Source organism: Phoenix dactylifera, chromosome 14, assembly GCF_051530095.1.
Source record: "Phoenix dactylifera cultivar Ajwa chromosome 14, Ajwa_hap1_PhDact_Kaust_v1.1, whole genome shotgun sequence".
Classification (NCBI taxonomy): Eukaryota; Viridiplantae; Streptophyta; class Magnoliopsida; order Arecales; family Arecaceae; genus Phoenix; species Phoenix dactylifera.
Genome location: NC_143203.1, coordinates 13,394,576 through 13,406,848, shown reverse-complemented (window position 1 = coordinate 13,406,848; position 12,273 = coordinate 13,394,576).

The following is a 12,273-nucleotide window of genomic DNA, read 5'->3' as shown; positions in this document are numbered from 1 at the left end:
AGGCAGCACACGGATGGAGAGGAAGCTTTCGGATTCACTTGGACGCTCTTCTTCTCTCTATTTCGTTTTGGATGGCCCTTTTGTGCTTATGGGAGATTTCCTTTGTAATCTCTTTGAGATCTCTTTCCTAGATGATCTCTCCCACTTCCATAAGTTCTCCCCTAGCTCTCTTCTTGTTTTTATAGCTTTAGATGGCGTGGAAACAAGAATATAGCCGTTAGAGACAAGAAAAAGAGCCGTTGGACACAGTCTGCATTTCCTGACAATGTTACCGTTGGGATTGGAGTCGACTCGCGCGATCAGGAGTCGGCTCGCCTGTTGCAGGAGTCGGCTCGTGTTTTACCGGAGACGACTCAGCCACTGTTCCAAATTTGAATTAATGTGCTTGCCTCGACTGGGAGTCGACTCGTCTTAACCTGGAGTCGACTCGCCAACTTCTGGAGCTGACTTGGCAATTTCGGAGTCGGCTCATCCACTGAAGTCCGTGGATCCAATTTTGAATTTTGTCCTCTCGAGTCGACTCGACTGTCCTGGGAGTCGACTCGAATCTCAGAGCCCGAACTCCCGATCCTCTGTCTTTTGGCTCGTCCAGTCTTGGAGTCGACTCGAACTTCCTTGGAGTCGACTCGGCTCTCAGTTTGCGAAACACAGCCTTCTGCCATCTTGGTGTAGCGCTGCCTTGGAGTCGACTCGAGCTGTCTGGGAGTCGACTCGAATCTCAGAGGCAGTAACTTGGTTTTTCTGTCTGTTGATGGTCGCGGAGTCTCGGAGTCGACTCGTGCAATGTGGGAGTCGACTCGAATCTCAGAGTCCCAAAAATGCTCTCTGACTTTTTCTTTGTGTTCCGCTGAGAGTCGACTCTTGCTTTCTTTGGAGTCGACCTGCCAACCATCGGAGTCGACTCGCGTTCCACTGGAGTCGACTCGAATCTCAGACCTGAAAACTGCTCTCTGACTTTTCTGCCTGTGACTCCTAGGAGTCGACTCATACTTCTCCGGAGTCGACTCATACTTCTCCGGAGTCGACTCGAATTCCACTGGAATCGACTCGAAGACTGTTCTTTTGAATTTTTCTTTTGATTTTACTCCTCCAATTTGAATCCTTTGAACTTTAAACTTTGGGCCAATAAATTGTAGCTTTCTTCCAACTTGAGAGCTTTGGAGGCCTTCTTGTGTTCTTCCAACTTGCTATGTTCCTTGCAAAATTAATTATTATATATTTTTAAGAATATGTTGATCATTTGTTATAATAACAGCATGGGATATATAAAAAATAGTGGAGGCCGTGATGGTTTTATGCATGCTGCTGCCCATGCCGGCATTCCCGGCTAAGAATCTTAGGCGATGGGTTTGTGCTCACCCTACTTCGACAAGCATATTGCACCCGCCCATAGTTCTAGCCATCCAAAGCTCTCGGCTAGGTTAGATGACCTGGTAGGTTCAACTAGACTAGTCTTCACATTGCTCTCATTGCAAATATAAGTGCCATGGAACCAATTTAGAGAAGACAAATAGTTAAATACCTAAGAGAAAGGGAGAGAAATCTGTGTGGATAGTGTGATATTTTGCAAAATCTAGGAGATAGTGGTCGACGGGTCCCCTTCTTAAGGAGAAAGTATACCTTGCCCTACATGCACTACGTCAGCAGTGCAACACAAGAACAAACTAAAACAAGGTGCATGGAGGTGCGTGGGGTGGTAATCCGAGACGAGCGTATGATGAATGAGTCTATAGGAATCGAGATACGTAATTAGCATGGTGCACGTAACCACATCAGCAGTGCACCACAAGAACAAATTAAAAGAAAGTGCATGGAGGTGTGTGGGATGGTAATCCGAGACAAGCATATGATGAATGAAGCTATAGGAATTGAGATACGTAATTAGCATGGTGCATGTAGTGTAGGCTATAATTTCTCATTCCTAAGGCGTCTAGATTTCACCATGCCAAGTTCTCGCTAATTGATGACCCAAAGATTGATTCATAGATTGATTTTGATGATCACAAAACCTTGAAGTATAGATACTAATGTTTATGTTGCAAGGAGAAAGATATTTATCGACAGGATTGTAATTACTATTACAATAATTTTACCCTATAATTTCTTCATTTTCAATTGGCTATGAAAATCCCCACTACTATGTTAAATAAATTTTTGGAAGCATTTATAAAAAGTATGGTAAATAATGAAGTTACATTAATTACCCAGTTGCACAATGCCAATAGTAATTAATGGAAGGGTAGTCGCAGTACTTAGAGAAGCCAACAAATTAGTTAGTAGCAGAGTATTGAGCTACAAGTAATAACTATAGAAATATACTTTTTAATGGTACCTATAAATGCCATTTGTCGATGAACTTCTATCAGCATTTTCTCAAGTGTCGTAAATGGTTTATTAGCATCAAATACAAGTGCCACCAAAAATATAAAAAAATGCTGCAATTGAGACTTCAACAACACTTAAGGATCCACTAAAAGAAAATTTTTATTGGCATTTATTAAAACAGCTGATAATTAATTACTCGCACCATCGGAAAATGGAAGAAAATAAAATACCATAAAAATGTGGGTAAAAATATTTGCGGAATTTTATAAGGTATTAGCGGCATTTGAAATGTTATTAATAGCTCTTGTTGTTGTAGTGATTATATATTGGTAAACATATAGGTTTAGCACTGCTCATACATAAATTTTGGTTTATTGAGGGCAAAGCTTGCTAGAATATAGTACAAACCATATTATCGCGTTCTTAAAGTTGATCCCACAAGCCACAACAAATGTAATTGACCCTTCATATTGGAAGGTTTAGCTATAATTAGATGATTTTTATAAACATGTAAATTTAGTAGTTCTTATACATGTCATAATATACATATTAGTGGACAAAAAATTAAGACAATTTAATATAGCTTGCAAATTTTATCCATTAATGTCGTATCGCAATCCCAAGAAAAAGCTATTTGTGTCTAGGAACCTTGCATATTTATCATAAAGGTAATCAGCCCATACCAGATTAGGCTATAAACTATGGCCTTATGATTAACCAATCTATATTTAGGCCTTGTTTGGTATCACTTTTTTTCTTATTTCTATTTTAAAAATAAAAAACAGGAAATCATCCAAGAAAATATTTTATTCTTTATTTTTTATTTTTAAAAATAATTTTTAATTTATGAAAAGAAAAAAATGGAAGTGAAATTTTTTTGCTTCCACTATTTTTGGAGCCATGAAATCAAATTAAGTCTCAGCTCTTATGATTATCTCTTTTCGATACTCGGCAACTGCTAGCTACCTCGTTGCCTCCACTCCAACCTGCTTCACTAAGAAGGTCCTCCCTCTTTCTTCCATCCCCTCCCAACCCCCACCCCCCCTCTCTCCGTCTCTTCCATCCTCCAGTCTCTCATCTCCTCCCACCCTTGCTACTCCATCTACTACCTCCTCTAACTCTCCATCGACCCAATGCCGCCCCTTCCCTTGATGCCCCCATCGCCTTCTCCCTCCTTGATGCCCTCGCCCATGCCCAGGCCTAGGGGAAACTACAAGAAGGCTTCGTGAGCTGCTCCCGATGTAGCCCCAATGGAAGAGCTCTATCCCCTCCTTCTTGCTTCTTCCACCTTATCTGCATCTGCCTCATCCTCCAATCTCTCACCTCCTCAAGTCGCCTCCTCCCTCCACCACCTTATCAACTCTCCTTTTACCCCAACACCATCCCTCCTTTGATGCCCCCACCTGCATCGAAAACTTATAAAGACCACGAGAAGGGTTCACTAGATGATCCTAAGGCAGCACTGGTGGGAGAGCTCCCTCCCCTCTCTTCTTTCATTCTCGCCACTTCTACTCCCCTACGTCCACCTCATCCTTTGGCCCCTCATCCCCCCATTCTTCTTTGCCACCTCCTTTGGCTCTCCACCCACCCCATCTTCCCTGCGCTCGTCCTAATTGCTCCAATCAACAATGATGAAAACAATAGCATTGTCAAAACAATAACAACAACAACATTCTATATCTTGGTGGTTGCACTGGGAATATGTGAACGTCAAGGGCCACACTACCCTCGCTAGCATTCGTTCAGCTAGTATCCATGGGACGTATGATGCAGAATCGATACTGCAATTTATGGTGTATCTCATATATCCTCCCCGCAATATTTTCCGATAACTGCATGCCTAACATCCATTGTGGAAAAAGCATTATAAAAGGGTTTCCTATTCTTGACTTACCAAACATTTTCTATTTTTTATTGTAACAAAATAAAAATAAAATTAGAAACTATCAAACAGGTTTGTATTGTCAAAAATTTAGAAAAAAACATAAATAAATTTCTTATTTTTAATTTTTTTAAAAAATGAAAGTGACAACAATAATAAAGCATTATTAGATTGATTTTTATGCATGAGTTTTTGAATCTTGTGAAAACTATTGTCATGCCCCAAATTCGGAAAGTAATACAACCATGCTACCATGTAATACCATGCATGAAAATACGAAGCCAACCATAGTAATCTTGCATTCAAATTTATCTCAAATAGAATATAACAAAGGGTCCAAATCCAAATCCAAATCTATTAAATAATTAAATAAATGTTGGTTCAGATCAACTAAATCTAAATTTAAATACCAAAATCCGTAACCTCAAAATTCATAAAGTCACCAACTACAAGTCTATAATCAATTAATAAACTTAAAAATTCTACTTAAAAGCCTCCGAACTAGGTAGCTCGAACCCTCTATCTGAATCAATTCCTTCTCCAAGCGACCTTACTTGTCTGAAATGATAGAAAGGGGAAGTGAGCTACATAGCTCAGTAAATGTAACAATCGAGGACCTCACCCAAAATGGCTAGCCAGAAGGTATTATTTAAGTTGCTTAATTCTGTATAAGTACCTAAGATCTACCTAGCAAATAAGCGATATGGGCCTAAATACACGCCCACACAAGTCCTCATATATTCTCTCTATTTAAGCCCTAACATCTTCGTCAGGCTAAGTATTCGAATCTATTCAAATCTAATCACAAGCACCACGATCGGCCCGTAATTAGCCCCAATGCATCCATGCTATGGTGTCTTCTAATCCACATGGGTTATGGGTTGAGTCTAACCTAATACCATTTGTAACAATCTAGGACCTCACCCAAAACGACTAGCCGGAAGGTATTATTTAGGTTTCTTGATTCTGTATAAGTACCCAGATCTACCCAACGAATAACTGATGTGGGACTAAACACACGCCCACACAGGTCCTCCCAGTAAATAAACCTTACACTATCTTACCAGATCAAGCATAAGTTTTTATATGAACAATGTATCATTTAGAAAAAATAACAATCATTGCAAAATAAGATACTTCATAGCACCATGTGATAAAGGAAGTCATAAAGCCAACCTTGCATACATAAATGATGAATATTTCATGAACATGATTCCAAATGTACAACATAAATAGAGTCATAAATTATTTACCATTTAATCATGCCATAGTCCAAATTACATTCCTCTAACTAATTACTAAGTTCACTATTATATGCGTGACAAAACCATAATCAACAACATACCAACCACTATTATCCATTGGTGAGGATCCTATAGCTACTATTACTCGCTGGTAGAAAGGTTCACCAACTACTACTATCAGCTAGCAGGGTCATATGCCAACTACTATTACTCGCTGGTAGGATCGTATAGAACTAGCTCCGAATGTTGATCTATCCTATTTTTAGGAGCGAAATATAGCTATCTGAGAGCTTTTAGTTATGTTTCTTAAGTCATATTTTCTTAGGTCATATTTTTTAATATGGTCTCAAATCTTAAACAAATAAATAAATTAAAATATATTAAATGACTTTATATTGTTCATAGTCCATAAAGAAATTACTAACAATAAAACAATCACGAATTCAACATTTTTAATAAATATACACATTTATATAAATATGGAGTTTATAGTTCATAAACAAACTTTTAATATTAAAATATCTATGAAACTATTATATTCATCAAATACACGATTTAACATCATATTCTTGATCCTTAATTTTTTTAAAAAAATCAGAATCATAAATGTTGAATATTTGTCTTATATTTTATAAAGTTGTAAACATTGAAAACAACTAATAATTCGAAAACTAGTAAATAGTGATGGGGTTATGAGGATGATAGTGTTATTTTGATGATTAACAAGCAATTATCTAGAGTATGTTATAAGTTAAATCGATACTACATTCTTAAGTCTGTTACTCTCAGTATATTTGTTTAAATTGATATAGATACATTTCATTGTTTATTTGAATGAATCTAACCTTGAGATGCAGCAAAGTGTGGATTGAGTCGACCCAAAGGATGATTGGGTCGATCCCGGCACATCAAGAAATCATTTGGCACACTTCTGCAAAAATGGCACAGATGAACAGTGTGTTGGGTCGACCCAAGGAAAGCATGAGTCGACCCAAACATCAAGATCCTCAAAACAACTCAGAAAATGGTTCTCTGGATTTACTGAGAGGGTCGACCCAAGATGAAGTTGAGTCGACCCAAGCTTGAGTCGACCCAAACCCTGCGTGGGTCGACCCAAAGGCAAGACAGAACAGAAGACAGAAAAGGTTCTCTGAAAACCCTGTTAGGGTCGACCCAAGAAGAAGTTGAGTCGACCCAACTGAACCATGAGTCGACCCAACGAAAGGTTGGGTCGACCCAAGTGAAGGAAAGCTGAATTCCAAGTTTCTGTGTTTCTGAAGGTTGGGTCGACCCAAGAAAAAGTTTGAGCTGACCCAAGGTTTGGGTCGACCCAAGAAAAGTTCGGGTCGACCCAAGCACGGGCAGAAGCATAACGGCTAGTTGTGCAGAAGTGCTTTTTGGACTCCCAACGGCTATAAACGGCTAGTTTCTTCAATCCAACGGTCAGGAAGGACTATTTGGAGGTTGGAGAAGTATTTAAGAGGGAGTATTCATCAGAGGAAGTAGGCTTTGGAAAATACATCAAGTGCATTCAAGAGAGAACCCTAGCAAGGCAAGCTTCATCCAAGTGCTTCATTCAAGAATCAAAAGAAAGTGGTTGAGCAGATTCAAAGAGTCATCAAGAGCTCCATCCACCCTTGAAGAGTGAAGCATCCTTGACAAAGAAGAGAGAAGTCACATCAAGCGATAAATATTCTCTAAACTCTTCTTTGTAGATTATATTGTTATATTTGCTCATCTAGGAGTTTAAATCTTCTTCCTTTGTTTATTAAACTACTTGTAAAGGTTGGTTGGTTAGCCCGCAAAACCAACGGCATAGGTTGATTGGTGAACCCGGAAAACCAATTGCAAAGGTTCGTTGGTGAGCCCGTAAAACCATCATAGGTTTTTGGTGAACCCGGAAAACCAAAGTGTAAAGGTTCGTTGGTGAGCCCGTAAAACCAACATAGGTTTTTGGTGAACCCGGAAAACCAAAGTGTATAGGTTCGTTGGTGAGCCCGTAAAACCAACATAGATTTTTGGTGAACCCGGAAAACCAAAGTGTAAAGGTTTTTGGATTGTGAGCCCGGAAAACAATCAAACTGTAATCCGCGGGATTATAGTGAATTTCCAAGGGGTCGCTTGGGGAGTGGACGTAGGTGCTAAGGAGAGCACCGAACCACTATACTTCTTGTTGTTTGTATTGTGATTTGTTTAAGTTCACTAACTCATCATTTAACACAAGTAAGATAGTTAAAATTAAAAGAAACCAATTCACCCCCCCTCTTGGCTTGTCAGCTTGGGCAACAAGTGGTATCAGAGCAAGGTGCTCCAATAGTAATTATTGATCTCACAATCAAGGGTTAAAGATCATGACAACCCAAGTGGGATGTTCTATGAGTGAGGGACAATTAATTGATAGACCTCCACTATTTAATGGTATAAACTACACACATTGGAAAGCACGCATGCGCATTTTCATTCAAGCACATGACTACGATTTATGGAGTATCATAGTCAATGGGCTACATACAAATGCTAATCATGATAAGAAAATGGCTCAGCAAAATGCAAAAGCCATGAATATTCTATATTGTGCATTGGATGATAGTGAACTTAATAACATATCTTTTTGCATGACTGCTAAGGAAATATGGAGTATGCTTGAAGTTAAATATGAATGCACTAATATTTCTAGTGAATTTGAAACTAGCTCCGAAGAAGTAGAGCAGCAAACTGAAATTAAAAATCCTTATTTTATGGCACATGAAGATAAGGTATGTATTGGAACACAAAGTGATTTCTCATTCCAAGATAAAGTACATGCTGAAACTCAATCTAATTTTACATTTGATGAACTTCATGATGCTTTTTTTGATCTATACTTAGAATATAAGAAGCTTAGTTTAAAGAATAAAAAGCTAAATCAGAAAAATCTATCTCTTGCTGAAAGCTATGATATAACTCAGAAAAATAATAAATTACTTTCAGAAGACAATGAAAGGCTAACTAAAGAAGTTAACAAATTTAAGCCTATAGTTGAAAAATTTACTATCAGCTCTGAAAAACTGAACTTAATGATAAATAATCAAAGAGCTGAATTTGAAAAGGCTGGATTAGGATACCAATCTTGGTACACACAAAAATTCCTTAATGACATATGTGTTAAATCCTCCACTATCTATCATAAAACGGATTCTAATTTATCTGATGAACCTAATGAACAAAAACAGAAAATTAAAAATCCATCATCTACTTATATTAAATCGATGTTTGTTAAATTTAATAAGAGTATGCAGAAATACATTCCTTATAATCCTAAAATCTGCAAGCCTATGGACAAAATAGATATTAAGAAAATATGGGTTCCAAAAGGAACAATAATAGCTAACCTACAAGGACCCAAAAGAGCTTGGGTTCCTAAGTTGAAAATCTGAATATTTTCTATAGGTATGTCTAGCACTCAAGGCTCCAACAAAAGATGTTAATTTAGACATTGGGTGCTCTAGACATATATTAGAGAATGAAACTTAAAATATACTTAAGAAAAGTAATTGAAATGAAAAGAATAATGAAATTAGTAATCCTTGCATCTCATCATTCTCTTTGCCTTTGTATCTAATTAAAACATAAATTGCAGGTATTAATCAATTTTGTGATATAGGTAATATTTTTAAAAACATAATCAAATCACTTCATTTTATAGTATGCTTTACTTACTGCTGGATAAGTTGCTAAATGATTAATCAATTTATTAAGAATAACTCTATGAATTCTCTATATGCTTGATTGAGAGTTTTTATCAATGGTATTATCTTTTATTGATCATAGACATGAGAATGTATACTTGGTATGACTTTAAATATATGCACTATGAATACCAAGATTAAAGAAACCACTTTTGGCATATAAAATCAATTCATACTAGTATGTACTTAATCTCAAAAGACCTTGTCATTGGCTTACTTAAATTAATTTCTACAAGGTCAAAGTTTGCTATGCATGTCATCTAGAAAAACAAACTAGAATCATTTCGAAATCTGAAAACATTGTTTCCACCTCTTAGTCTTTGAAAATTCTCCATAAGAACTTATTTGGATCTCTAGGATAGTGAGCCTAGGAGATAAGCTTCTTGACTTTGTAATTATGGATGATTTTTCAAAGCTAACGTTGGTTTTATTCTTGGCACTTAAATTGAAATATTTTCTGCTTTGGCACAAACTTACAAAAGGTTTCAAATAAAAAAGGTTTGCAAACTGTGAAAGTATCATGGCACAGTTTTGAAAACCAATTTGTTAATAAGGTTTGCACAGAAAACGGTATTGAATACAATTGTTTTTGCACCAAGAATACTATTACATATAGGGGTTATAAAAATATAAAAATAGAACCTTTGTTGTGTAAGGACAATGATTTGTGATAGCAGTTGATTAATGTTATCATCACATCTTGTCATATTATAAGGTTTCTATTAAATCTATTTTTGAAGAAAACCCCATGTGAACTCATGAAAAACAGAAAATCAAATGGTGCATACCTTCATTTTTTTTCAGTTATACATGTTATGTTCTCAAGAATGAAATATATGCCAAATCTGATAAAACTAGTGTTTCTTTGGATATTACTCTCTAAGCAATGCATATAGAATATTCAATGAAAAGATACCAGTTGTAGAAATGTCAATTCATATTATTCTTATTAAAACTAGATCTTTTATTGAGAATATAGTTTGTCATTTTTGCTTCTATTTAAAAGACATTAAGAAGAATGAACAAGATGATAATTGGTTAAGTTAAACTAAATCATTTTGAAAGGGATAAAATTTGAAATCTTATTGAAGAATCTGAAAACTTTTTATATTTGGAACAAAACTGAGTTTTTCAGAAACACACTAAATTAAGAAGAATTTGTGATTACTAAAAGAATTAATCAGAAAAGATGAAATAGATCTTGATGAAATCTTTGCATAATTAGAAGCCAAAGATAACCACTTTCATTTGATTGTTTTATGAGACTTGTATTTTGTCAAATGAATGTGTAGAATGAACTTCTGTATGGTTATATTATTAAAATTTTTATATAAAAATAACCATCTATATTTGAAAAATATTCATTACAAACATGATAAAATACTATTTGATTTAGAACAAGCACCAAGAGCATGATATGAATGATTAAGTAACTTTTTGATAAAAAGTAATAGTGATAAAACTATGTATCAAAAAGAAAAATTCTGATATCATAATTGCTCAAATATATATTGATGATATTATTTGTGGTGCTACTAATGAAGCTTTATGTAAAGTTTTTTTTTTAAGCTCATGCAGGGTGAGATCAAAATGAGTAAAATGGATGAACTAATCTTTCCTCTCGAACTCCAAACTAAGACAAATAAGAAAGGGGATCTTCATTGGCCAAAGTAAGTTTACAAGAATATTCTTACAGAAGTTTGGCATGAAGAAAGGTATATCTATGACCCCATATTGTAGAGTTTAAAAATAATGAGCAAGGTAATTTTATTGTTTGAAGCTATATTACTATATCATGCAGCTTGTAGGCCAAATTGTATGCTCATTTTGTGCTTATATGCAAAGATATCAAACTAATTCTAATGAATCACATCTAATTGATATCAAAAGATTCATAAAAATCTGTTAAGATAATAAAACTAAGTACTCCAATCTTAGGTAAAAGCAAAACAAGTATAATATATTCAGCACATTTATAAGAATTATGTGAGCATTCCTTTGGATGGGATAAAATCCATAATCAACTATAATAGGAAGAGTTTGGAGTGAACATTTTTAAAGAGAAAAATTTAACCTTTCTACATTGCTCATCATAGGGATGGTGCCAATAGGGAGGCTAGTGGTAGTACCCGGCACTATTTGACCCAACTATTCGGTGTAGGGTATATTAGGGACGGCACAAGAGGGAGGCTAGTGGTAGTACCTCGTGCCCCTTCCAACTCCACCGGATAGGGAGCAAATAGAGTATAGAGCATAGAAAAGTAAAACCAAAAGAAATGAAGATTAGAATATTCACTGAGTGGTTAAAGAAAGAAATTCAAAAATGAGGAAATGAATGACAAGATAAATGAAAGTATATAAAAAGCTTGTGAAAAGCCAAATGAAGTTTCGATCACTTGAAAACGCACCTTAAGGATAAAAGCTTAAACTTAATTTAAAAATGCTTCTATCATTGCATTTTTTGTAACTTTCATTATATACTTCAATGATTGCATCATTTTGGGGAATAACTCAATATGATTTCTAGATGAAAACTACGGTTTAAGAAAAATAGAATTACTTTGGATACCTTGGTTGTTTGCTTCGATACGCATCTGAAACATATCATTTTTTATCTTATAAGTGTACTGAAATTGGTCTAAATAATGTGTTTTTTAATGATCTTGATTGCAAATAAATGGTCCTAAACATATGATATTATTTTGATATTAAAAAGATTTATGGTGCTTCATATATACATTGCTGAAAAACTATGACTAAGAAATTAATATTTTGAATATACACTCCTACATAATTAAATACTTCTATCATTAAAAAGAAAAGCTATTTTTAAGAAGAGAGTTAATGATCCTAAAGCTTAGAATATTTCAACTCACTTCAATAATTCTTATAGGAAAGAAAATATAATTACTTTTGAAAAAAATTTGAGCTTCAAAAGAATTATTTTCTGATTAATATCTCCATACATATTCAAAAAAAAAATAAGAGGAAATATAATTTATTCTTGAAAGATTAAAAAGAGTGATTGCTATAAATTTTGAAAAATTCTAGATCACTCTACATTCTTGATATTATAGAAGAACAAAAAAAAAGG